This window comes from Lolium rigidum, chromosome 6 (assembly GCF_022539505.1).
Source record: "Lolium rigidum isolate FL_2022 chromosome 6, APGP_CSIRO_Lrig_0.1, whole genome shotgun sequence".
NCBI lineage: Eukaryota > Viridiplantae > Streptophyta > Magnoliopsida > Poales > Poaceae > Lolium > Lolium rigidum.
Genome location: NC_061513.1, coordinates 256,383,789 through 256,410,139, shown reverse-complemented (window position 1 = coordinate 256,410,139; position 26,351 = coordinate 256,383,789). Strand labels below are relative to the sequence as shown.

The 26,351-nt window shown below is 46.7% G+C and overlaps 1 protein-coding gene across 1 annotated transcript in view; it reads right to left on the bottom strand.

Annotated features, from left to right (window-relative positions):
* Window positions 1–26,351, bottom strand: part of LOC124663989 (putative CBL-interacting protein kinase 13) — a 35,859-nt gene that overhangs the window by 7,453 nt on the left and 2,055 nt on the right. The gene's annotated exons all lie outside the window — the stretch shown is intronic.

The window sequence follows — 26,351 nt, the reverse complement described above, 5'->3', positions numbered from 1 at the left end:
GAAGACAACCATCTAGCTACTGCTATGGACCCATAGTCCAAGGATGAACTACTCACGCATCAATCCGGAGGCGGGCATGATGATGTAGAGTCCTCCGGTGATGATTCCCTCTCCGGCAGGGTGCCGGAGGCGATCTCCTGAATCCCCCGAGATGGGATTGGCGGCGACGGCGTCACAGTATGTTTTCTCGTATCGTGGCTCTCGGTACTAGGGTTTTCGCGACGGAGAGAATAAATAGGCGAAGGGGCAGAGTCGGGAGGCGGCTGAGGGGCCCACCCCATAGGCCGGCGCGCCCCCCCTCCTGACCGCGCCGCATTGTGGTGTGGGGCCACCTTGGCCCCTCTCCGTCTCTCCTTCGGTGTTCTGGAAAGCTCCGTGGAAAATAAGACCGTGGGCCTTTGTTTCGTCCAATTCCGAGAATATTTCCTGTGTAAGATTTCTGAAACCAAAAACAGCAGAAAACAGGAACTGGCGCTTCGGTATCTTGTCAATAGGTTAGTGCCGGAAAATGCATCAAAATGATATAAAGTGTATATAAAACATGTGATTATTGTCATAAAACTAGCACATAAGAAATTATAGATACGTTCGAGACGTATCAAGCATCCCTAAGCTTAGTTCCTACTCGCCCTCGAGTAGGTAAACGATAACAAGGATAATTTCTGAAGTGACATGCTGCTATCATAATCTTGATCAATACTATTGTAAAGCATATGAGATGAATGAAGTGATTAAAAGCAATGGTAAAGATAATGACTAAACAACTGAATTATATAGCAAAGACTTTTCATGAATAGTACTTTCAAGACAAGCATCAATAAGTCTTGCATAGGAGTTAACTCATAAAGCAATAGATTCTTAATAGAAGGTTTTGAAGCAACACAAAGGAAGATATAAGTTTCAGCAGTTGCTTTCAACTTCAATATGTTTATCTCATGGATAATTGTCAACACAAAGTAATATGATGAATGCAAATAAGCAAGTATGTAAGAATCAATGCACATAGTTGACACAAGTGTCAACATATGTTGCATTATAGGATTAAGATTAACAAATCTAGCTTCCAACATGTGCACTAAAGAGGCAGTAGCAATTTCATAAGTAGGAGCAAGTTCTACCAAGGATCTATTCTCAAAATCTTTAACCGTACTAACATGAGTGAAAAAATCTTCTATATTATCTCTTCCAATGATAGACCCACGCCCTACTGGTATATCTTTCAAAGTGAACTTAGGGGGAATCATGACGAAATAAACAAAGGTAAACTGATAAATAAAGTAAATGCAAGTAACTATTTTTTTGTGTTTTTGATATAAAGAAAGCAAACAAAACAGAAAATAAAATAAAGTAAAATAAAGTAAGGCAAGACAATAACAAAGTAAAGAGATTGGATGTGAGAGACTCCCTTTGCAGCGTGTCTTGATCTCCCCGGCAACGGCGCCAGAAATTAGCTTGATGACGCTTGAAGCACATGTCCGTTGGGAACCCCAAGAGGAAGGTGTGATGCGTACATCAGCAAGTTTCCCTCAGTAAGAAACCAAGGTTTATCGAACCAGTAGGAGATGAAGGCCACGTGAAGGTTGTTGGTGAAGGAGTGTAGTGCAGCGCAACACCAGGGATTTCGGCGCCAACGTGGAACCTGCACAACACAATCAAAATACTTTGCCCCAACTTAACAGTGAGGTTGTCAATCTCACCGGCTTGCTGTAAACAAAGGATTAAACGTATGGTGTGGAGAATGATGTTTGTTTGCGAAGAACAACAGAGAATAGAGTTTGTAGTAGATTGTATTTCAGATGTAAAAGAATGGACCGGGGTCCACAGTTCACTAGTGGTGTCTCTCCAATAAGATAAATAGCATGTTGGGTGAACAAATTACAGTTAGGCAATTGACAAATAGAGAGGGCATAATAATGCACATACATATCATGATGACTAATATGAGATTTACTTAGGGCATTACGACAAAGAACATAGACCGCTATCCAGCATGCATCTATGCCTAAAAAGTCCACCTTCAGGTTAGCATCCGCACCCCTTCCAGTATTAAGTTGCAAACAACAGACAATTGCAATAAGTACTGTGCGTAATGTAATCAACACAAATATCCTTAGACAAAGCATCAATGTTTTATCCCTAGTGGCAACAGCACATCCATAACCTTAGAACTTTTCGTCACCGTCCCGCATTCAATGGAGGCATGAACCCACTATCGAGCATAAATACTCCCTCTTGGAGTTACAAGTATCAACTTGGCCAGAGCCTCTACTAGCAACGGAGAGCATGCAAGATCATAAACAACACATATATTATAGATCAATAATCAACTTGACATAGTATTCCATATTCATCGGATCCCAACAAACACAACATGTAGCATTACAAATAGACGATCTTGATCATGTTAGGAAGCTCACAAGATCTAAACATGATAGCACAAGAGGAGAAGAAAACCATCTAGCTACTGCTATGGACCCATAGTCCAAGGATGAACTACTCACGCATCAATCCGGAGGCGGGCATGATGATGTAGAGTCCGCCGGTGATGATTCCCCTCTCCGGCAGGGTGCCGGAGGCGATCTCCTGAATCCCCCGAGATGGGATTGGCAGCGACGGCGTCACAGTATGTTTTTGTTGCGGTCAGAAACCCACCGGCGGGCAGCGACGGGCAACACCGTAGAGCCGGGAACAACTCAGGGTTGCGGCTGGCCCTGGTCCCTCTGAGCGACGGCCCGCAAAGCCTTCTGCGCACACGTCCGATGCTGATGCAAGGGCGTGCCACCTGACCTATACCTGGTCAGGAAGGTGTTGGATGATGCCTCGCTTAGTTTCCTCGCATGGCATACACGTAAACATTAAATACGAGCCTCGATCGGCTCTCGAGTTATCCCGTGAATCGGCTCAAAGAGCCGATCCACCCATGATTCGTACAAGGTGTCCGAATATATGGTGGTCCCGCTTGATCAAGATAAAGCTGAAGCGATCTACGACGATTTAGGGTTTTCACCGCATAATCGGATCATCCTACTCACGATTGGGCCTCGCGCTCGCGTACGGTGATCGTAAGCCGATCCTAGACAGGGCCTAAAAACCAACACGAGGTTGATCCTCGGAACATCCCTGTCTAGGGCTAGCAAACTACACCCTACACGCCGCTCGGATCCTCCAACCCTTTGTAAGGCCTAACTATTGCGGATATTAAACTAATCCTTGAAGAACAAGGAGCAACCGTAACGGATCGGATCTACTAAACAATGATCAAGCGGGTGCCGCCCCTACACCTAAGATAGGTGCAAGGGCGGCTAGATGTATAAGGGTTGCACTACGACAAGCATATGATACGAAGAACAATGCTAACCCTAACACATCTAAGATAACTACGTTGATCGCCATCAAAAAGGCTTCAAGCACGAGCAACGCATGAACAACGAAATAAGCTAGTGCCGCCTAGATCGCAAGATGCGATCTAGGCAGCATGGTGCTTACCAGGAGAAACCCTCGAGACGAAGGAGTTGGCGATGCGCCGAGATTGATTTGTGTTGAACGTTGGTTGTTGTTTATTTCATAAACCCTAGATACATATTTATAGTCCGGGGGACTTTCTAATTCAGGCATGCCCCTAACCGTGCACGGGTAAAACTCTAACTTCTAAATCGACACGTATCCTACTATGTTACAGATACACGGGCAATTTAGCCCAAACTTGGTACACAAGGCCGATTCATGTATTCCTTCTATATATATTCTTCAAACCCATCTCCAATCGCGGCCCACCTCTGATCCGGTCAAATTCTGGTGATAACACATGCCCCCCTGGTTTTGGAAATGACATTTCCAAAATCATTACGCTTTTTCTTCGTCGGGTCATGTCGTGGCGGTAACAAAGACCGCCGTGAGAATCTTCCATCATTTCGCCTCGCCCCCTTGGCTTCTCTGCACGAATTGATAATTTCGGCATAACATCCTCGAGAACCGCCATGGCATTAAACCTCCACTACACCCCCTTTATTTATCTGTGCCGAACGGTTCGCCACTCCATCCCCTTGCTCTGTTCTGTCCACCAGCGCCAAAAAACCCTCTTCCCCTGTAGCAATGTCTTCCTCTTCCTCTTCCCCCTCGAGCTTCCCCTCCAATCCTCGCCGAAGAGCAAGAATGAAGACGACCTCCACTCCGGGGCGAACCCCATCTCCTCCGACAAGGAGGAGAAAGAAGGAGAAGTAGAGAAGACAGAGGCCTCCCCCTCCACCAGGCTCCCGCCGAAGAAACGCTCCCGCATGTGGGCGGACAGCGAGGACGAGGATGATGACGAGGAAGGAGAAGAGGAGGAGGAGGAGGATGATTCCTCCTCTTCCGCTGGGTACCCGCCGACGAAGCGCTTCCGCGCTTGGGCGGACAGCGAGGATGATGACGATGACGAGGAAGAAGAAGCTCCGGCCGACGGCTGGGGCAGCAGCGGCGAGGAATTCTCCGGCAGCAGGCGCCGACGGCGACGCCGACGACGATGCTAGCGAGGATTAGTAATGTAGGATTAGTAGTCCCTGAGCAATCGGCTCTTTCTTTTGCTCTTCCTTGCTTTGAGCAATCGGCTCTTCATTGTAAAAATCCTCTCTTATTAATGAAGAAGACTTTTCCTTAACTTGATTTTGCCGATTTCCCTTCGTACTGATTCTGCCGATGGTTAGTTTGATCAACGCTCAATGAGCCGATGACAACGCATCGACCTCTTACGATAAATTTCGAGACAGACCAATTTAGCCATCTCCTCAAATGGTAACCTGTGAACCTTGCTCAAACTCAGATCTCCAACTTCCAACCGAACAGGTCCAAACCGCAGTCACTGAGCATATTATTAACGACAACCTTTGTCTTCGGGAGAGCTCTAGGACCATTGCTGAATCAATCCGGAGGCCGGAGCTGATACTTCTGTAGGACAGTGCCCTCGCTCCGTTTTCCCGCAGCAACTATTCCTCAAAAAGTTGAGATGCAGAGCCAGCCGATTTCAACCAAATCGGCTTCCCGTAGCAAAGGGTCCTCCAGGGCAAGCTGCCCCCAAGCCTCGCTTAAGGAGAGAAAAGTGGTGAGTCGGACAAATGTGCCACCATCGGCCTCCACGTCATAATGCGGAGCCAGCCGATTTCAACAAAATCGGCTCCCGCAGCGAGAGAATCTTCGTGGTGAGCTGCCCCCGAGCTTCTTCAGTCCACTTCTTGCGCCTTGCTGGTCAGATCGGCTCCTTTCCTTTGGCGGATTTGATGCAACCCACCCTTAACCTGATCTGCACGTCCATGCTGCTCTTGGCATTGGTCAGGGTCATGATCCCTCAAACTTGCCCCAGCTGATATTGCGGACTCGAATACTTGCAAAAAGAATTTGGAGGTTCTTGAAGAGAGGATCTGAGCCATTGAGGAGTTCTTCCAGTAGAGTCTCTCTTAGTGACCCACTTCCTGTTCCATTGAGCCTCTGCTTATAACGGTTGCACCTCTTGAGTCGATGGCCATGCATCGGCTTTATATCCTTAAGTCGATGTCTGCACATCGGCTGTGCTTAAATTTTTTTCAATTTTTTACGGCCGATTTATGCATCGGCCCCCATACTTCAATACCCATCATCAAAGAATATCTTGGGCTGCTGGGCATTTTAAAGACACTTCCCCTCTGTATCCTCGTGTTGTATCCACCTAGGTGCCCCCCGAGCCGATTCTGCCAGGTAACTGCTGAAATCGGCTCTGTGATTAGCCAAGGCACTCTATGCGAACGTCGGCTTGATTAGGACCAGTGTGGACTTCTTCTAGCTCATTAGCCGACGCCACCCCATTGCCCATTGGATTGGCGTTGAACCCAGGCAGACTGGATGGTGAGGATAATTTTTTGGCCGATCGCTGGAATCGGCCTCCACGTTGCTTGCTCGATGAAGGTTTTTGTAATGTTCCTCCATAAATCCTTGGGGCCGATCACTTGGATCGGCATCGCCGCATTTGTCCATCGATGTTGCTCTTGTTACACGGTCAGGCCGGTGGATAAAACCAGCCTAACCCCGTTCTCTGTCACGTCGATGCGCTCGCAGTCGTCCAAATTGGGTGCCTCGTGTAATCCTGGAGCAACAAACTCCGTTGGAAGGACGAGCACCATGTTTGTGCCAGCCGATGTCTCATCATCGGCTTTCCTTTGCTTGGGGCGCCACTCCATTTTTCGTGGTCGACCCTCTTCATCCAGGGTTCGCTGGATCTTTGCGGTCAGATTAGGTCGTGCCTTCCTTAGCGTGTGCAGGTATAACCTTTCGGCTTCCTCCAAGCCGCGCAATCGCTGAACCCTACGCTTTTGGGAACGGCTGAGTCCATCAGGGCACCACCTTGGCCGGTGGTACCTGTCTTCTTCTTCTTCTCCCTCGTCTTCCAAATCCTCAAGATCTTCCATTCGAGGGGACTCAGCGCGTTTGCTTCGAGGCGGGAGAGGCCCTAGACGCTTGAACACGGACACATTAGCTGCATCCTTCTTCTTTTGTTTGCATTCTGGGCAGTTGCCGATTGTTGGCAATCGGCTCATTCCTGAATCCCAGCAGTGTCTGAAGAAGGGACAGTCCCAGTGCCTATCTTCGTCGTCTTGCTCCCTCGATTCTTCCTTGGCACGGCGCTCGTACCCCTCCTCATCGCGATCATGCCGACGATGTCTCCTGGCTTCTCTAGCCAGACGATCTCTTTCATCATCATCGCTGGATCGTCGGCGTTGGTCATACTGACTCACATACTTGTTGAGGAGGTGATCAGAGAGAGGTTGCTGATATCTTACGTTCCTCACTTCTCCTCTCGTGATGTAGCGCTTGCCATCGTGACGGAGCCGATCGCGTGGAGCGGCTTCCTCCGTGTCCTTGCTATGAGAGCAGCTGCCCTCATCTCCGTCCTTACCGCAGTGGTGCCCGGGTCCCACCATGTTGATATTGCACGAGAAATCTGGCTGGCACCCTCCATGGTAAGTATACTCCACCATATTAACGGCGGGGAAGGGGTGTGTGTCGACCTTCATGGCGTACTCGGTTGAAAATTAGCCGCCCTTTTTCTATCGCCATTTGGATCTGCCGACGCCACACCCTGCGGTCGTTAGTGGCGTGGGTGAACGTGTTATGCCACTTGCGGTATGGCTTTCCGTTCAACTCCCGCACCGTGGGGATCTTGTGGCCTTCGGGTACCTTTAGCTGCTTCTCCGTGAGTAAGAGGTCGAAAATCTGCTCAGCTTTGGTCACGTCGAAGTCGAACCCTTTTGGAGGGCCTTGTGGCTTAACCCACTTACAGGACACGGGGCTTGCCGCCCGAGTCCATTCAGCCACTGCTACCTCTTGATCTCCAGCAGCACCTTCATCCTCGTACGCACTCAACCAGGACCACCGCACGCTTGAATTTGTCCTGGTAAACATCCGGGTGGCGCCGCTCATATGCCGACAGCTTCCGCACCATGTGCGCCAACGAAGGGTAGTCCGCTTGGGAGGCCACGTCCTTGATCGATGATGAGAGACCCACCACCGCCAACTCGATCGCTTCTTTTTCACTTACGTGAACCGAATAGCATCGGTTCCTCACGGTCCCGAAGCGCTGGATGTATTCCGACACTGTTTCCCCGCGCTTCGTCGTACTTGTGCTAGATCGGCAATACCGGTCTCGGAAGCCTCGAGTGATACTCGGATGTGGAACCGCTCTTCCAACTGCTTCCAAGTCCGGATTGAGTTCGGTGGCGGCGATGTGTACCACCCGAAAGCCGATCCTGTGAGGGACCGTGCGAAGAACCTCGCACGCAGCTCGTCCGATGCTTCGAGATCGTGCTCACTGTGCCAAATATCGGCTCACATGCTCGATGGAGCTGGACCCATCTGATCCACTAAACTTTGTGAAGTCAGGGAGCCGATATTTGGGTGGTAGCGGGATCAATTCGTACTCGTTGGGGTACGGCTTGGTATAGCCGATTGTCCTCCTCTTCGGCATCATGCCGAACTGATCTTTCAGGATCGTACAAATCTGATCCGCGGTGATGGCTGCAGGTGTCGAACTCTGAAGGTTCGCCGGGGTGGCATACTTAGCCAGCCATGTTTGCTTTTCCAGTTCTGAGCCAACTGCAGGAGCTGAGCTCTGGAGGTTTGTCGGAGTGGCGTACTTAGCTAGCCACATCTGCTTATCAAGATCTGCTCCCGACGTTCCTCCTGCTGTTCCAGAAGTCCCTGCTTGTTGCAGCTCGGTTCAAGAGTGCCCGATTCATTGCAGTCGGCACGTATGCGCACGTGTATCCGTGCGGGATCTCCTTGGGCGCCTCATGTAGGAATTGGTAGTCACTAGGGTCACCACCAATCTTGTAGACGACGTATGCCGATGAGTTCGGCACTTCTGGTGCTGCCAACGCGAACGGCAGCAGTGGACGGGACTGGAGTGGCATCTCTCCTTGGTAAGTCCCTAGAGCTGGTCCTGACGGAGAGTACTGATGGCTCATGATTTCCTGGATCACGCGAAGAGCGACACGCTCCAAAGTGTTCACCAGGCTCTCAGAGTGGCGGTGCAGCGAATGAGCCACCATGAAGTTGATCTCCCGACGCGAGCGACACAGGTGCGTTCTTCCGACGGGGAGGACAGGTCCACTCCATCGAGCGCGCCTTCGGTGAGAACCCCTTCCACTCGATGCCATGGGAGCGGGTTCGCGGAAAGAGCCGATGAGGTCGGCTTCGAGGACTGCCTTGATCTCGTCATGCTTCTTCTTGAGCTCGTCGGTCGGATCCTCGTACTTGACCGGAGTGCTTTCCGCCATCTCGGATGTAGATGGCGATGCGGTTGATGTCGAAGATTGTCCCACCGGCGTGCCGAAATGTGTTGCGGTCAGAAACCCACCGGCGGGCAGCGACGGGCAGCACCGTAGAGCCGGGAACAACTCGGGGCTGCGGCTGGCCCCGGTCCCTCCGAGCGACGGCCCGCAAAGCCTTCGCGCACACGTCCGATGCTGATGCAAGGGCGTGCCACCTGACCTATACCTGGTCAGGAAGGTGTTGGATGATGTCTCGCTTAGTTTCCTGCATGGCATACACGTAAACATTAAATTACGTACAAGGTGTCCGAATATATGGTGGTCCTGCTTGATCAAGATAAAGCTGAAGCGATCTACGACGATTTAGGGTTTTCACCGCATAATCGGATCATCCTACTCACGATTGGGCCTCGCGCTCGCGTACGGTGATCGTAAGCTGATCCTAGACGGGGCCTAAAAACCAACACGAGGTTGATCCCCGGAACATCCTGTCTAGGGCTAGCAAACTACACCCTACACGCCGCCGGATCCTCCAACCCTTTGTAAGGCCTAACTATTGCGGATATTAAACTAATCCTTGAAGAACAAGGAGCAACCGTAACGGATCGGATCTACTAAACAATGATCAAGCGGGGTGCCGCCCCTACACCTAAGATAGGTGCAAGGGCGGCTAGATGTATAAGGGTTGCACTACGACAGCATATGATACTAAGAACAATGCTAACCCTAACACATCTAAGATAACTACGTTGCTCGCCATCAAAAAGGCTTCAGCACGAGCAACGCATGAACAACGAAATAAGCTTGTGCTGCCTAGATCGCAAGATGCGATCTAGGCAGCATGGTGCTTACCAGGAGAAACCCTCGAGACGAAGGAGTTGGCGATGCGCCGAGATTGATTTGTGTTGAACGTTGGTTGTTGTTTATTTCATAAACCCTAGATACATATTTATAGTCCGGGGGACTTTCTAATTCAGGCGTGCACCTAACCGTGCACGGGTAAAACTCTAACTTCTAAATCGACACGTATCCTACTATGTTACAGATACACGGGCAATTTAGCCCAAACTTGGTACACAAGGCCGATTCATGTATTCCTTCTATATATATTCTTCAAACCCATCTCCAATCGCGGCCCACCTCTGATCCGGTCAAATTCTGGTGATAACAGTTTTCTCGTATCGTGGCTCTCGGTACTAGGGTTTTTGCGACGGAGAGAATAAATAGGCGAAGGGGCAGAGTCGGGAGGCGGCCGAGGGGCCCACCCCATAGGCCGGCGCGCCCCCCCTCCTGGCCGCGCCGCCTTGTGGTGTGGGGCCACCTTGGCCCCTCTCCGTCTCTCCTTCGGTGTTCTGGAAAGCTCCGTGGAAAATAAGACCGTGGGCTTTTGTTTCGTCCAATTCCGAGAATATTTCCTGTGTAAGATTTCTGAAACCAAAAACAGCAGAAAACGAGAACCGGCACTTCGGCATCTTGTTAATAGGTTAGTGCCGGAAAATGCATCAAAATGATATAAAGTGTATATAAAACATGTGAGTATTGTCATAAAACTAGCATGGAACATAAGAAATTATAGATACGTTTGAGACGTATCAAGCATTCCCAAGCTTAGTTCCTACTCGCCCTCGAGTAGGTAAACGATAACAAGGATAATTTACGAAGTGACATGCTGCTATCATAATCTTGATCAATACTATTGTAAAGCATATGAGATGAATGAAGTGATTCAAAGCAATGGTAAAGATAATGACTAAACAACTGAATCATATAGCAAAGACTTTTCATGAATAGTACTTTCAAGATAAGCATCAATAAGTCTTGCATATGAGTTAACTCATAAAGTAATAGATTCTTAATAGAAGGTTTTGAAGCAACACAAAGGAAGATATAAGTTTCAGCAGTTGCTTTCAACTTCAACATGTTTATCTCATGGATAATTGTCAACACAAAGTAATATGATGAATGCAAATAAGCAATTATGTAAGAATCAATGCACATAGTTGACACAAGTGTTTGCTTCTAAGATAGAAAGAAGTAGGTAAACTGACTCAACATAAAGTAAAAGAAAGGCCCCTTCGCAGAGGGAAGCATGGATTACTCTTGTGCTAGAGCTTTTTATTTTGGAAACATGGAGACAATTTTGTCAACGGTAGTAATAATTCATATGTGTTATGCATAAGACATCCTATAAGTTGCAAGCCTCATGCATCGAATACCAATAGTGCTCGCACCTTGTCCTAATTAGCTCGGATTTCCATGGATTATCATTGCATTACATATGTTTCAACCAAGTGTCACAAAGGGGTACCTCTATGTCACCCGTACGGAGGTCCAAGGAGATAGATCGCATTTGATTTCTCGTTTTTGATAGATCTCAACTTGAGGACATCCATACCGAGAAAACATAGAAAACGAGATAATGGACTCCTCTTTAATGCTTAAGCATTCAACAACAGATAATATTCTCATAAGAGATTGAGGATTAATGTCCAAACTGAAACTTCCACCATGATACATGGCTTTGGTTGGCGGCCCAATGTTCTTCTCTAACAATATGCATACTCAAACCATTTAATCATGATAAATCACCCTTACTTCACACAAGACGAACATGCATAGAAACTCACATGATATTCAACAAAGGTGTAATAGTTGATGGCGTCCCCAGAAACATGGTTACCGCTCAACAAGCAACTTATAAGAAATAAGATACATAAGCAACATATTCAATACCACAATAGTTTTTTAAGCTATTTTCCCATGAGCTATGTATTGCAAAGACAAGGAATGAAATTTTAAAGGTAGCACGCAAGCAATTTACTTTGGAATGGCAGAGAAATACCACATAGTAGGTAGTTATGGTGGACACAAATGGCATAAGTTTTGGCTCAAGGTTTTGGATGCACGAGAAGCATTCCCTCTCGAGTACAAGGCTTTGGCTAGCAAGGTTGTTTGAAGCAAACACAAGTATGAACTGGTACAACAGAAACTTACATAAGAACATATTGCAAGCATTATAAGACTCTACACTCGTCTCCTTGTTGTTCAAACACTTTTACCGGAAAATATCTAGACTTTTAGAGAGACCAATCATGCAAACCAAATTTCAACAAGCTCTATGGTAGTTCTTCATTAATAGGTTCAACACCACATGATGCAAGAGCTTAAACATGATCTATTTGAGAGCTCAAAACAATTGCCAAGTATCAAATTATTCAAGACAATATACCAATTACCACATGGAGCATTTTCTGTTTCCAACCGAATAGCAATGAACGAAGCAGTTTTCAACCTTCGCCATGAATATTAAAAGTAAAGCTAAGAACACCAGTGTTCATATGAAACAGCGGAGCGTGTCTTTCTCCCACACAAAGAATGCTAGGATCCGAGTTTATTCAACAAAAACAAAAATAAAAGCATACATACGCTCCAAGTAAAGCACATAAGATGTGACGGAATAAAAATATAGTTTCACTAGAGGTGACCTGATAAGTTGTCGATGAAGAAGGGATGCCTTGGGCATCCCCAAGCTTAGATGCTTGAGTCTTCTTAAAATATGCAGGGATGAACCACGGGGGCATCGCCAAGCTTAGACTTTTCACTCTTCTTGATCATATTGTATCATCCTCCTCTCTTGATCCTTGAAAACTTCCTCCACACCAAACTCAAAACGAACTCATTAGAGGGTTAGTGCATAATCAAAAATTCACATGTTCAGAGAGGACACAAATCATTCCTAACACTTCTGGACATTACCCAAAGCTACTGAAAGTTAATGGAACAAAGAAATCCACTCAACACAGTAAAAGAGGCAATGTGAAATAAAAGGCAGAATCTGTCAAAACAGAACAGTCCGTAATACGAATTTTTTGGAGGCACTTAACATGCTCAGATGAAGAAGCTCAAATTGAATGAAATTTGCGTACATATCTGAGGATCACTCATGATTTTTCGCTGATTTTTCTGAGTTTCCTACAGAGAGATCTACTCAAATTCGTGACAGCTAGAAATCCGTTCTCGCTGAGAAATCCAAATCTAGTATCAACCTTACTATCAAAGACTTTACTTGGCACAACAATGCAATAAAATAAATATAAGGAGAGGTTGCTACAGTAGTAACAACTTCCAAGACACAAATATAAAACAAAAATTGCAGAAATAAAATAATGGGTTGTCTCCCATAAGCGCTTTTCTTTAACGCCTTTCAGCTAGGCGCAGAAAGTGTAACTCAAGTATTATCAAGAGATGAAGCATCAACATAAGAGTTGGGAGTTTTCTCAACAATGCATTGTATCTTATCTATGTAAGTTTCAGAGGCTCCTCTTTCATTACTTTTAGGCTTACTATCCTCCTCAAATAAATTTTCAGGAACAATCCAATCAAAATTATTTTCTAATGCCTCATGCATTCCTATGAGCTTAAGAGGTATTGGTACTTTAGTCTCCCCCTCACAATTGGTTTTATTAGTGTATTTTAGCCTATATTTTTCCATCTTTTCAAGGGTAATGCAAAATTAGTATAAAAGCCAAGCATCTTATGTTGAATAAAGACTTTTCTAGCTTCTTTAGCTACATCACCAAATTCTTTAAGAATGGTTTCTAAAACAAAATCTTTCTTCTCTCCTTCTTCCATATCAGAAAGTGTAAGAAACATATGTTGCATTATAGGATTAAGATTAACAAATCTAGCTTCCAACATGTGCACTAAAGAGGCAGTAGCAATTTCATAAGTAGGAGCAAGTTCTACCAAGGATCTATTCTCAAAATCTTTAACCGTACTAACATGAGTGAAAAATTCTTCTATATTATCTCTTCCAATGATAGACCCACGCCCTACTGGTATATCTTTCAAAGTGAACTTAGGGGGAAGCATGATGAAACAAACAAAGGTAAACTGATAAATAAAGTAAATGCAAGTAACTAATTTTTTGTGTTTTTGATATAAAGAAAGCAAACAAAATAGAAAATAAAATAAAATAAAGTAAAATAAAGTAAGGCAAGACAATAACAAAGTAAAGAGATTGGATGTGAGAGACTCCCTTTGCAGCGTGTCTTGATCTCCCCGGCAACGGCGCCAGAAATTAGCTTGATGACGCGTGAAGCACACGTCCGTTGGGAACCCCAAGAGGAAGGTGTGATGCGTACAGCAGCAAGTTTTCCTCAGTAAGAAACCAAGGTTTATCGAACCAGTAGGAGATGAAGGCCACGTGAAGGTTGTTGGTGAAGGAGTGTAGTGCGGTGCAACACCAGGGATTCCGGCGCCAACGTGGAACCTGCACAACACAATCAAAATACTTTGCCCCAACTTAACAGGTGAGGTTGTCAATCTCACCGGCTTGCTGTAAACAAAGGATTAAACGTATGGTGTGGAGAATGATGTTTGTTTGCGAAGAACAACAGAGAAACGAGTTTGCGGTAGATTGTATTTCAGATGTAAAAGAATGGACCGGGGTCCACAGTTCACTAGTGGTGTCTCTCCAATAAGATAAATAGCATGTTGGGTGAACAAATTATAGTTGGGCAATTGACAAATAGAGAGGGCATAACAATGCACATACATATCATGATGACTAATATGAGATTTACTTAGGGAATTACGACAAAGAACATAGACCGCTATCCAAGCATGCATCTATGCCAAAAAGTCCACCTTCGGGTTAGCATCCGCACCCCTTCAAGTATTAAGTTGCAAACAACAGACAATTGCATTAAGTACTGTGCGTAATGTAATCAACACAAATATCCTTAGACAAAGCATCAATGTTTTATCCCTAGTGGCAACAGCACATCCATAACCTTAGAACTTTTTGTCACTCGTCCCTGCATTCAATGGAGGCATGAACCCACTATCGAGCATAAATACTCCCTCTTGGAGTTACAAGTATCAACTTGGCCAGAGCCTCTACTAGCAACGGAGAGCATGCAAGATCATAAACAACACATATATGATAGATCAATAATCAACTTGATATAGTATTCCATATTCATCGGATCCCAACAAACACAACATGTAGCATTACAAATAGACGATCTTGATCATGTTAGGAAGCTCACAAGATCTAAACATGATAGCACAAGAGGAGAAGACAACCATCTAGCTACTGCTATGGACCCATAGTCCAAGGATGAACTACTCACGCATCAATCCGGAGGCGGGCATGATGATGTAGAGTCCTTCGGTGACGATTCCCCTCTCCGGCAGGGTGCCGGAGGCGATCTCCTGAATCCCCCCGAGATGGGATTGGCGGCGACGGCGTCACAGTATGTTTTCTCGTATCCTGGCTCTCGGTACTAGGGTTTTCGCGACGAAGAGAATAAATAGGCGAAGGGGCAGAGTCGGGAGGCGGCCGAGGGGCCCACCCCATAGGCTGGCGCGCCCCCCTCCTGGCCGCGCCGCCTTGTGGTGTGGGGCCACCTTGGCCCCTCTCCTTCTCTCCTTCGGTGTTCTGGAAAGCTCCGTGGAAAATAAGACCGTGGGCTTTTGTTTCGTCCAATTCCGAGAATATTTCCGGTGTAAGATTTCTGAAACCTAAAACAGCAGAAAACAGGAACTGACGCTTCGGCATCTCGTTAATAGGTTAGTGCCGGAAAATGCATCAAAATGATATAAAGTGTATATAAAACATGTGAGTATTGTCATAAAACTAGCATGGAACATAAGAAATTATAGATACGTTTGAGACGTATCACATCTATCAAGTGACTCAAAGTCAAGTGACTCAAGAAATCCATCGGAATGGAGTTTCTTCATGCGTTTCACTCCAATATGACCAAGACGACAGTGCCACATATAAGTAGAATTATCATTCAATTTAATTCACTTAGCATCAATGTTATGAACATGTGTATCACTACTATCGAGATTTAACAAGAATAAACCATTCATCTCAGGCGCATGACCATAAAGGATATTACTCATATAAATAGAACAGCCATTATTCTCCGATTTAAACGAATAACCGTCTTGCATTAAACACGATCCAGATATAATGTTCATGCTCAACGCAGGCACCAAATAACAATTATTGAGGTTTAAAACTAATCCCGAAGGTTGATGTAGAGGGAGTGTGCCGACGGCGATCACATCGACCTTGGATACATTTCCAATGCGCATCGTCACCTCGTCCCTCGCCAGGCTTCGTTTATTCAGCAGCTACTGTTTCGAGTTACAAATGTGAGCAACCGAACCAATATCAAATACCCAGGCACTACTACGAGAACCAGTAAGATAGACATCAATAACATGTATATCAAATATACCTTTCTTCTTGATGAGAACATTCTTCAGATCAGCCAAGTATTTGGGGCAATTCCTCTTCCAGTGCCCCTTCTCCTTGCAGTAATAGCACACAGTATCAGGCTTAGGGCCAGCCTTAGGCTTCTCAGGAGGCGCAGCAGCTTTCTTGCCGCCCTTCTTGAAGTTGCCCTTGTTGTTAGGCTTGCCCTGCTTCTTGAAACTGGTGGTCTTGTTGACCATCAACACTTGGTGCTCTTATGTATCTCAACTTCAGCAGATTTCAGCATGGAGAAGAGTTCAGGTAACTCTTTGTTCATGTTCTGCATGTTGTAGTTCATCACGAAGTTCTTGTAACTAGGTAGCAGTGATTGGAGGACACGATGAATGCCCAACTGGTTAGGAATCACAATTCCAAAGTCACTAAGCTTCTTCGCGTGCCCAGACATCTTGAGCACGTGCTCGCTAACGAAGCTACCCTCTTCCATCATGCAACCAAAGAAGTGTTTCGAGGCCTCATAGCTTTCCGCGCCCGCATGACTTTCAAAGATAGCTTTTAGCTCATGGACCAGCTCATAAGGGTCGTGGTGCTCAAACCGTTTTTGGAGCTCCGCCTCTAGGCTGCACAGGATGGCACACTGAACTTGAGAGTACTGAATGACCCGAGTCTCGTAATCATTCTTTACATCCTCAGATACTGCAGGTGGTGGTGGGGGACCTAGCGGTGCTTCGAGCACATATTGCAGATTTCCACCATTGAGGAAAATCCTCACATGACGGAACCAGTTGGTGAAGTTGGTACCGTTGCTCTTAAGCTTTTCTTTCTCTAGGAACTGGTTAAAACTATGGAGGGGGACGCCATGATCTACAACATATTTGCAAAGAGTTTAGACTAAGTTTATGATAAATTGAGTTCAATTTTAATTCTTAAATTAACTAGGTGAACTCCCACTCAAAACAACATCCCTCGCATTGTCTTAGTGATCACACGAACCAAATCCACTACACCAAGTCCGATCTTCACGAGAAAAGATGTAGCTTCAAAGGAGAACACTCAAAATGTTCATCATATCATTCATATGACTCATGCTCTACCTTTCGGTACCCGTGTTCCGAGACCATGTCTGTACATGCTAGGATCGTCAAGGCAACCTTAGTATCCGCGTGTGCAAAACTGGCTTGCACCCATTGTATGCACATGTAGAATCTATCACACCCGATCATCACGTGATGCTTCGAAACGACAAGTCTTAGCAACGGTGCATACTAAGGATGAACACTTTATTATCTTGATATTTTAGTGAGAGGGATCATCTTATAATGCTACCGTCGCGATCTAAGCAAAATAAGATGCATAAAGGATTAACATCACGTGCAATTCATAATGTGTGATATGATATGGCCTTTATTCTTGTGCTTTTGATCTCCATCTCCAAAGTGTAAGGGTACATTGCCCCTATGTGTGGTTTTGGTAATTAATGACAACCCCTATGGACTAATATTTTCATTGAGTTTATATGAAGGAATATTCCATAGGTTCTACTTGTATTCCATTTGTTGGATTCAAGTATGGATGCCATGTAAATAAAGATACATCTTGTGTATTGGCATCAAGATCATCGGTTTGAAGATATATATGTGATATGATCAAGAAAAGAAATGAAGATGGAGTTCTTATGTGGAACTCAATAGTAGCCATGCTCTATCTTATGTGAGTATGAGAAGATACAAGGTTGAGTTGGGCAAGTTCAAGATGAGCATCTCAAGTGGATCACATGCTTGAGGCTTGCCGTCCATTTGGTGATAATGGACTTGTGAAGATGTGCATCAATGAAGCTTTCCCATCATAGTGTATGGGGGAGCATTTGTGAGTCTTCACAAAGCAACAATGATCAAGTTGTGGCATTCCAGCTTGTGTAGAGCTTGAAGAGTTATCATCAAGATCAAGCGGGATGCGCAAGGCAAAGGTATGACCTTGATAGGTTTTCCTTTTACCGGTCTCAAGGTGGTTGATGGGAGACCGGATTATAGGATAGATAGCCACACTATTAAGAGGGGCTTTCGGTTGAGTAACTTGATCACATCGTCTTAGGGAGCTCAATCCTTTGCATACTTTGCATATCCTTATTTCTTCTTGGTGTTTCTCTGTGTGAGGTTCTTGAGCTTGTTGCTAGCTTTACAACAAGCCCAAGTTCATCGAAAACGGAATCCGCATGCATCTTCTATTGCGTTTTCGAGTTTGGACATCTTCACCGTTTCTTGACGGTGGGAGACTCCCTCTCTAAAATCATCTAAAATGTTCTGTGAGGAGTCTCCATATTTCCAACAAAATTGGTTTCATGTCAATCGGAGTTCGGGAGCATTAGTTATTAAAGAAAAAGGGAAAAGAGTAAAAGAAGAAAAAGAAAAGAAAAAGAAAAAAGGGGGGGCTGCCGGCCGGCCGACCGGCCTGACCGGCCCACACGCCGGCCCACCCGGCCGAAACCGGCCCGGGCGCTGACGCCGACCGGGCGGCATACTGTGGCGCCCCCGAACCGGTCCGGCCCAGGTGTCGGTCGCCGACCGGCCCAACTGAGCGCGCGGCCCACTCCACTCCGCGCCGCCCACGCGCTGCATGCCCGACCGGCCGCTCCCCTGCTGGGCCGCCTCTCCTTGGCGTGGCCCGCTCGCCCGCGCCAGCCGCCGCCCCGGCTGGGCCTCCCGCTGCCCAGCGAGGCCTGCTGCCGTCTCCCTCGCTCTCTCCCGCCCCGACCGTCCTATGGCTCGGTCCGGCCGGGCTGGTGACCGGCCAGTCCGGCTCCTGCCCCGGTCGGCCGGCCTGTGCGCCGGCTGGGGCGATTTTCCTGCGTGTCTTTGACTTGTCTTTTTCCCCCAACGGTTTTATTTGCTCCCTAGCTATAAATAGCCCTTCTTCCACCTTGAGCAAGTTAGTTCTTCCCCTTCTTCACCTCCATTGTTGCTATTTGAAGAACTTGCTTCCCCCCTTGATTCCTCCCATGATTCTTGCCCATTCTTGAGGATTTGAGAGAGGAGATCTAGATCTACAATCCCCACCAATCAATTTCTCCTCTAAGTGAGGGGAACCCTTTGGATCTAGATCTTGGAGTCTTTTGTTGACTTTCCCCATTGTTCTTTCTCTCCAATCTCATCTTAGCATTTGTTGCTTGGGTGGAATTTGAGAGTGAAGGACTTGAACACATCTAGTGTTCTTGCTTTGCATCATTGCATAGTGTTGAGCTCTCCACCACGATTAGTTCGAGTGAGACACCGTGAGCTTGTTACTCTTGGAGGGAGACCTCCTAGTTGGCTTGGCGGTTGGTGCTCCGGTGATCTCTTCAAGAAGATTGTGAAGAGGCCCGGGCTTCTCCTTCGTGGAGCTTGTGAAGTGGTTGTGGAGCTTGCCATCTCCGGAGCGGAGGAAAAGCTAACCATAAGGAAAGGGCCATTATCCTTCGTGGGTGTGGTTCGGAGAATAGGGTGAGCCTTCGTGGCGTGGGGAATCCTTCGTGGGACCTCCACTCCTCCAAACGTGAAGTACCTTCTTGCAAAGGAATGGAACACGGGAATACATCCTCGTCTCCGCGTGCCTCGGTTATTTCTGTACCCGAGCTCTCTTTCCTTGTGATAGCCATCGTGCTTGAAGTACATATATCTTGCTATCACTTGTGCTACATATATCTTGTGCCTATCTTGCTTAGCTCTAGTTGCTATTGTTACACTTAGTTGAGCTTAGCATATTTAGGGTTTGTGCTTGTAAACTAAACGATAGTTTAATTCCGCATTCTTACAAGACAAATCCGAAAGAGTTTGTAATTGCCTATTCACCCCCCTCTAGGCGACATCTCGATCTTTCACAAAGCACGGACATGATCTCCATCATCACCAGCATGGCGTCAAGGTCAGTGGCGCCGCTTCATGGTTGTCCATCACTTATAGCTACTATAACAACTACTTGAAATAAAGCTATTACATGATGAATAGACACGCAGGTCTTTAATAAAAATTAAAGACAACCATTAGGCTCCTGCTGGTTGCCATAATACAATAATGAACATCTCATACATCAAATATAATCATCATCACATGGCCATATCACATCACCAAACCCCGCAAAAACAAGTTAGACGCCTCTAATTTGGTTTGCATATTTTACGTGGTTTAGGGTTTTCGAGTAAGATCCAATCTACCTACGAACATGAACCACAACGGTGATACTAGTGTTGTCAATAGAAAGAGAAAATTGAATCTTCACTATGGTGGGACAGACAGACACCCGCAAAGCCACTTATGCAATACAAGTTGCATGTCAAGCGTGGAGCAAGTCTCATGAGACGCGGTCATGTAAAGTTAGCCCGGGCCGCTTCATCCCACCATCCCGCAAGATGCAAAGTGCACTAACTAAAAACACCAAAAGCATCAACGCCCACAAAACCATTGTGTTCTACTCGTGCAACGCATCTATGCATAGACACGACTCTGAAACCATTGAAGGGTTCGTTGCAAGGAAAACAAAAAATTTCTACCGTGAACATGAACAAAAACCAAGATCCAATCTAGGAAGAAGCAAGATCTAATGTACCAAGATCGAAGCAACGAGAAGATGGCGAGACTAACCCTCGAAGATTCCAAAGCCTACGAGATTAATCTCGTTGTTGATGTAGTCGATCGTCCGTGCTGCAATCCGGCAGCACTTCCGTACTCGATCGTGCGTATGGTGTCGATGAAGCCCGTCCTCTCCCCGTTCCAGCGGGCAGCGGAGGTGTGGTAGATCTCCACGGAATCCCAGCAGCACGACGGCGTGGTGGTGGTGGTAGTGGAGGAGAAAAGCTGCAGGGCTTCGCCAAGCCGGAACAGCGATATGGTGGAGGAAGAGAGGGGGGCGGCCAGGGCTTGGTCAAAGGTGAAGTGGCCGGCCACCCCCTCCCCTCTTTATATGGTCCGTTGGGGTGGCCCCCTTCCCCATCTAGGGTTAGGGCCGGCGGCCAAGTGGGGGGAAGAGGGAAATCTTTCCCCCCAAGTTGATCCCCCCTTTAGGGTTTAGGGGGTTGGCCGGCTCGGGCCTTTGAGGCTTGGTGCGCCTGGCCCATTAGGGCTGGGCAGCACCCCCTCAGCCCATGTGGGCCCCCTTGGTCGTGGGCCCCATGGTGGACCCCTCCGGAACCTTCTAGAACCTTCCGATCTATCACCGGACAAATTCCGAACTTTTTCCGAAACCTAGAAATCAACTTCCCTTATATGAATCTTATTCTCCGGACCATTCCGGACCTCCTCGTGATGTCCTGGATCCCATATGAGACTCCGAACAAACTTCGGTCTCCATCTCATATTCCGAATCTACTTATGCGACATCGAACCTTAAGCGCGTCACCCTACGGTTTGTGAACTATGCAGACATGGTCGAGACTCCTCTCCGAGCAATAACCAATAGCGGGATCTGGAGATCCATAATGGCTCCCACATATTCAACGATAACTTAGTGATCGATTGAACCATTTACATACGATACCGATTCCCTTTGTCACACGATACTTTACTTGTCCGAGGTTCGATCATCGGTATCTCCATACCTTGTTCAACCTCGTTACCGACAAGTACTCTTTACTCGTACCGTGGTATGTCATCTCTTGTGATCTAATCACATGCTTGCAAGCTAATTAGACGATGTTCCACCGAGAGGGCCCAGAGTGTATCTATGTGAGGTTCTTGAGCTTGTTGCTAGCTTTACAACAAGCCCAAGTTCATCGAAAACGGAATCCGCATGCATCTTCTATTGCGTTTTCGAGTTTGGACGTCTTCACCGTTTCTTGACGGTGGGAGACTCCCTCTCTAAAATCATCTAAAATGTTCTGTGAGGAGTCTCCATATTTCCAACAAAATTGGTTTCATGTCAATCGGAGTACGGGAGCATTAGTTATTAAAGAAAAAGGGAAAAGAGTAAAAGAAGAAAAAGAAAAGAAAAAGAAAAAAGGGGGGGCTGCCGGCCGGCCGACCGGCCTGACCGGCCCACACGCCGGCCCACCCGGCCGAAACCGGCCCGGGCGCTGACGCCGACCGAGCGGCATACTGTGGCGCCCCCGAACCGGTCCGGCCCAGGTGCCGGTCGCCGACCGGCCCAACTGAGCGCGCGGCCCACTCCACTCCGCGCCGCCCACGCGCTGCATGCCCGACCGGCCGCTCCCCTGCCGGGCCGCCTCCCTGGCGTGGCCCGCCGCCCGCGCCGCCCGCCGCCCGGCTGGGCCTCCCGCTGCCCGGCCGAGGCCTCGCTGCCGTCTCCCTCGCTCTCTCCCGCCCCGACCAGTCCTATGGCTCGGTCCGGCCGGGCTGGTGACCGGCCGGTCCGGCTCTCCGCCCGGCCGGCCGGCTCCGTGCGCCGGCTGGGGCGATTTTCCTGCGTGTCTTTGACTTGTCTTTTTCCCCCAACGGTTTTATTTGCTCCCTAGCTATAAATAGCCCTTCTTCCACCTTGAGCAAGTTAGGTCTTCCCCTTCTTCACCTCCATTGTTGCTATTTGAAGAACTTGCTTCCCCCCTTGATTCCTCCCATGATTCTTGCCCATTCTTGAGGATTTGAGAGAGGAGATCTAGATCTACAATCCCCACCAATCAATTTCTCCTCTAAGTGAGGGGAACCCTTTGGATCTAGATCTTGGAGTCTTTTGTTGACTTTCCCCATTGTTCTTTCTCTCCAATCTCATCTTAGCATTTGTTGCTTGGGTGGAATTTGAGAGTGAAGGACTTGAACACATCTAGTGTTCTTGCTTTGCATCATTGCATAGTGTTGAGCTCTCCACCACGATTAGTTCGAGTGAGACACCGTGAGCTTGTTACTCTTGGAGGGAGACCTCCTAGTTGGCTTGGCGGTTGGTGCTCCGGTGATCTCTTCAAGAAGATTGTGAAGAGGCTCGGGCTTCTCCTTCGTGGAGCTTGTGAAGTGGTTGTGGAGCTTGCCATCTCCGGAGCGGAGGAAAAGCTAACCATAAGGAAAGGGCCATTATCCTTCGTGGGTGTGGTTCGGAGAATAGGGTGAGCCTTCGTGGCGTGGGGAATCCTTCGTGGGACCTCCACTCCTCCAAACGTGACGTACCTTCTTGCAAAGGAATGGAACACGGGAATACATCCTCGTCTCCGCGTGCCTCGGTTATTTCTGTACCCGAGCTCTCTTTCCTTGTGATAGCCATCGTGCTTGAAGTACATATATCTTGCTATCACTTGTGCTACATATATCTTGTGCCTATCTTGCTTAGCTCTAGTTGCTATTGTTACACTTAGTTGAGCTTAGCATATTTAGGGTTTGTGCTTGTAAACTAAACGATAGTTTAATTCCGCATTCTTACAAGACAAATCCGAAAGAGTTTGTAATTGCCTATTCACCCCCCCTCTAGGCGACATCTCGATCTTTCACAAAGCACGGACATGATCTCCATCATCACCAGCATGGCGTCAAGGTCAGTGGCGCCGCTTCATGGTTGTCCATCACTTATAGCTACTATAACAACTACTTGAAATAAAGCTATTACATGATGAATAGACACGCAGGTCTTTAACAAAAATTAAAGACAACCATTAGGCTCCTGCTGGTTGCCATAATACAATAATGAACATCTCATACATCAAATATAATGATCATCACATGGCCATATCACATCACCATACCCCGCAAAAACAAGTTAGACGCCTCTAATTTGGTTTGCATATTTTACGTGGTTTAGGGTTTTCGAGTAAGATCCAATCTACCTACGAACATGAACCACAACGGTGATACTAGTGTTGTCAATAGAAAGAGAAAATTGAATCTTCACTATGGTGGGACAGACAGTACACCCGCAAAGCCACTTATGCAATACAAGTTGCATGTCAAGCGTGGAGCAAGTCTCATGAGACGCGGTCATGTAAAGTTAGCCCGGGCCGCTTCATCCCACCATCCCGCAAGATGCAAAGTGCACTAACTAAAAACACCAAAAGCATCAACGCCCACAAAACCATTGTGTTCTACTCGTGCAACAGATCTATGCATAGACACGACTCTGAAACCATTGAAGGGTTCGTTGCAAGGAAAACAAAAAATTTCTACCGTGAACATGAACAAAAACCAAGATCCAATCTAGGAAGAAGCAAGATCTAATGTACCAAGATCGAAGCAACGAGAAGATGGCGAGACTAACCCTCGAAGATTCCAAAGCCTACGAGATTAATCTCGTTGTTGATGTAGTCGATCGTCCGTGCTGCAATCCGGCAGCACTTCCGTACTCGATCGTGCGTATGGTGTCGATGAAGCCCGTCCTCTCCCCGTTCCAGCGGGCAGCGGAGGTGTGGTAGATCTCCACGGAATCCCAGCATCACGACGGCGTGGTGGTGGTGGTAGTGGAGGAGAAAAGCTGCAGGGCTTCGCCAAGCCGGAACGAGCGATATGGTGGAGGAAGAGAGGGGGCGGCCGGGGCTTGGTCAAAGGTGAAGTGGCCGGCCACCCCTCCCCTCTTTATATGGTCCGTTGGGGTGGCCCCCTTCCCCATCTAGGGTTAGGGCCGGCGGCCAAGTGGGGGGAAGAGGGAAATCTTTCCCCCCAAGTTGATCCCCCCTTTAGGGTTTAGGGGGTTGGCCGGCCTGGGCCTTTGAGGCTTGGTGCGCCTGGCCCATTAGGGCTGGGCAGCACCCCCTCAGCCCATGTGGGCCCCCTTGGTCGTGGGCCCCAAGGTGGACCCCTCCGGAACCTTCTAGAACCTTCCGATCTATCACCGGACAAATTCCGAACTTTTTCCGAAACCTAGAAATCAACTTCCCTTATATGAATCTTATTCTCCGGACCATTCCGGACCTCCTCGTGATGTCCTGGATCCCATACGAGACTCCGAACAAACTTCGGTCTCCATCTCATATTCCGAATCTACTTATGCGACATCGAACCTTAAGCGCGTCACCCTACGGTTTGTGAACTATGCAGACATGGTCGAGACTCCTCTCCGAGCAATAACCAATAGCGGGATCTGGAGATCCATAATGGCTCCCACATATTCAACGATAACTTAGTGATCGATTGAACCATTTACATACGATACCGATTCCCTTTGTCACACGATACTTTACTTGTCCGAGGTTCGATCATCGGTATCTCCATACCTTGTTCAACCTCGTTACCGACAAGTACTCTTTACTCGTACCGTGGTATGTCATCTCTTGTGATCTAATCACATGCTTGCAAGCTAATTAGACGATGTTCCACCGAGAGGGCCCAGAGTGTATCTATCTGTCATCGAGATGGACAAATCCCACTGTTGATCCACATGCCTCAACTCTCACTTTCCGAATACTTAATCCCATCTTTATAACCACCCATTTACGCAATGGCGTTTGATGTAATCAAAGCATCCTTCCGGTGTAAGTGATTTACATGATCTCATGGTCGAAGGACTAGGTAACTATGTATCGAAAGTTTATAGCAAATTGAACTTAATGACTTGATCTTATGCTACACTTGTTTGGGTGTGTGTCCATTATATCATTCAATTAATGACATAACCTTGTTATTAATAACATCCAATGTTCATGATCACGAAAACCATGATCATCCATTAATCAACAAGCTAGTTATACAAGAGCCTTACTAGGGACTCCTTGTTGTTTACATAACACACATGTATGAATGTTTCGGTTAATACAATTATAGCATAGTTGCAAACATTTATCATAAACACAAAGATATTATAATAACCACTTTATTATTGCCTCTTGGGCATATCTCCAACAATCTCCCACTTGCACTAGAGTCAATAATCTAGATTACATTGTAAGGTACCTAATACCCATGGCATTTTAAATTAACGTTTATATTTTTTGACATTTTAAATTGCTTTTCTTAGGTAGCATGAGCATGCTCCTAAGTTTAAAAGTGGATATCCGCTAAATACAACAATATCTAGATAAAATGAGACAACTATTTTAGAACGGAGGTAATATAATTTTAAGCAAAATACCGTCCAAATACATGTTTGTGGACCGTTGTCCTAATTCAGCAAACCCCTAGTCTCATAATAAGAAGCAGCATCATTTAACTATTTATGCAAAAAAATCTAATTTGATTGTATATCGTGTCACTGTCCTAAGCTAGAGAGATTACGTGGACGTACATGCATTGATCTGCCAGTTAACAGCTCCTCGTATCGCAAGTTGTTATCACGGATGACACAGCATTTTGTCAATGTATGAAGATTGTGTGGTTGTATGAACTTGTAAGAAAAAAAATGAATCGATAGTTTTCATTAATTTGCTTCTCCAAATATACAAGGAACTCATACAGTACATCAAAACAATCAAACATCACACTTACTAGTAACTTAACACACTTGATCTC